The following is a 2,739-nucleotide window of genomic DNA, read 5'->3' on the forward strand; positions in this document are numbered from 1 at the left end:
AAGTTTCAAATTCAACACAAACCAATCAGTTTATTTGATTTTGCCAGTTTTTTTTTGTGGTCAGACGCTGATTTAAATGAAGATAAATTAATATAAAACAATTCACATTATTGTTCTGATTTTGACTCTGTTCTGTCAGTTAAATTATGTAATAAAACTCTGATGTCACCAAGACTCATTTATTATTAAAGGTCGTATAGAGGATTTTTTAAGGGACGTGAAATACAGCGACAGTTCACCACCTTCCTCCTCCACAGCCTCAGTAGAAACACCTCCTCCTGCTTCTTTACTCTAGAAATCACGTTTGTTTACAGCCAGTGCGCGTTCAGAATTACTGTTGAAGTGACCTGCCTAGAAATAATTCACCGACCGACACATCAGTTTTAGACCTTTCGTCGGCTTCAGTCGCGCCATCGCTGGAAGGAACCTCCAAGAATCACCTCAGTTTGTCTTCGCTCCTCTTCCCCTTCTCTTCTTCTTTTAGCGAACCTCAAAAATGGACTTTCGTTTGCGGTGAACTGGTCGTGGATTCGCGCGCCTGCCATTGCAACAAATTTTGTGTGAATTTTGAGGAAGCTACAGTTTGAAAAATCCTCTAAGAACCGCAGCATAAACCGTGTAATCCCTGTGTGTTGGCGAGTCAGCTACACTAGAAACGTAGGGAGTTTGACTGACAACCCAACAGCCAATAGATAAAGAGGGAGCCTCGTTATATATTGGCTGATGTTTATCTGGCCTCACTACATCCACAGTTGATAGATTTTTATTCTTTTTTTTTTTTGGTCATAATTACAAGGCTGCTGTGTCTCTGTAATGGTGTTTTAAACTTTCAATGACAATTTGAAGCTAAAAAAAAATCCTCCATACAACCTTTAAAGGAATAAAACTTTTAAAGGTGACGTCTGCACAGAGCGACAGTTCAGACCAGGGACGGGCATTTGATGAAATTTTCTTAATCGATCGTCGGAAGAATAAACGATCGATTATCGATTAATCATTAACGTTTTTATATTAAAATGATCATTATTATTACTATCTGCACTAATCTGCATAAATAAATTCAACTTTTCGACATATAAACATAACGACTCTAGATCCACATCAGCTGTTTGACATTATAATGTGTTTAATTCAGTTTTGTTCAAATCTCACAGAAACAAAACTTAAAACCACATCACTAATTTACATAAAATATGGCTGTGTTCAGACTGCAGGGTTTAACGCTCAATTCCGATTTTTTTGTGAAATCCGATGTTTTTTCGAGGTCGTTCACATTTCCAGTTAAATGTGACTTGTATGTGACTCCAGTGTGAACATTAAACGGCCCAAAAGTGTCCCACATGTGACACTGGAGACACGACGACGTCAACCGCAGCGAGCGTCTCTGTGTTTACAGAAGTTGTCCAAACATGGACGCAGCATCGAGCACCTGGAGATTTTAAAGTTCCTCTCGTACCGGAGCCACAACATGAACAACTGACTTGTTTTAAGGAGGAGATTGAGAAGGAGAAGGACCAGGTTTTTGGTGGTGGTGTTTTGTGGTGAGTGGAGATGTGCTTCACTTCAGTCACATGGATCATGAACAGTTTTCTCTACTTCAGTGCAGAATAGTGACGTTTGTGTCTTGTTGATGACGTGTAGGTGGATGAATGTGACCTGACTGTTCACACTCAAGTCACATGTTAAAGATCAGATATGGATCAGTTTCAGGAGCACAGATCCAAGTGTCCTGGGTCACATTTGAAAAAATAAGATAAGATATAAGATAGATAAGATGATCCTTTATTGTTTCCCATGGGAGAAATTTGTCTTGGGACGGGGGGTCACATGTTTTATCAAAAAAACAGGACAACACAACACAAAGCAGCACATAAACAAACACCATAAAACAAAGTAAATATGAGACCAGTATGACCACGAGTGACGCACCAACAGGACCTTAAATTATCCTTAACGGCAAACCCTTGCATTCTTCTGTTCTATTAATTATTGCACATTCCCTAAGCCTATGTGTAGTTTTAGTTAAAATTATTGCACATTCCCTTAGCCTATGTGCAGATTTAATTATTGCACATTCCCTACACCTATGTGCAGTTTTGATTGCACAATCCCTAAGCCTTTTATAATTATTTTTTAACTGCATTATCTGAGTTTAGCAGATTAACAGCTGGTGGCACAAAAGAATGTTTGAATCTGTTCAGTTTACAGTTTGGGACCTGAATCTTCAACTCAATCAAATCAAATCAGACCTGTGTGGTTCAGACTGACATTAAAAGATCAGATACAGGAACATAGAGACAAAAAATCACATTTGGGTCACTTCAGGTGCATCTGAACGCAGCCAAAGTGACTAAAGTCGGACTAAAAGACACGACTCAGGAGAATACAGGTTAGTGTGACCAGATTTGTGTTTGGGGGGGGGGGGCTGCTTTGAAAACTGTGCACATGGACTCACACTTGTCTCGAACCACAAAGTGTCAGTATTTACACGTTTAGACCCCAAGGAAAAGCAGTTCAGTCAGTCCTGCTGCTTTACAAACATCCTCCAGTGTGTGTGCGGTGTGGATTCTCTCTCTTTCCAACAGCTCTAACCTCCAGCAGCGTCCGTCCTGACTGTAACCTGACACGACTCTGCTCCTGCACTCAGCGATAATCAAATCCCGTCCATAATCTTCCCCCAGATCACGAGTGTTTCTCCAGGACAGGACCAGAGGAGGATGTGTGATGTGATTTAAGACT

This window comes from Boleophthalmus pectinirostris, unplaced genomic scaffold (genome assembly GCF_026225935.1).
Source record: "Boleophthalmus pectinirostris isolate CB_2022bp ecotype Guang Dong unplaced genomic scaffold, ASM2622593v1 HiC_scaffold_19, whole genome shotgun sequence".
NCBI classification, from domain to species: Eukaryota; Metazoa; Chordata; class Actinopteri; order Gobiiformes; family Gobiidae; genus Boleophthalmus; species Boleophthalmus pectinirostris.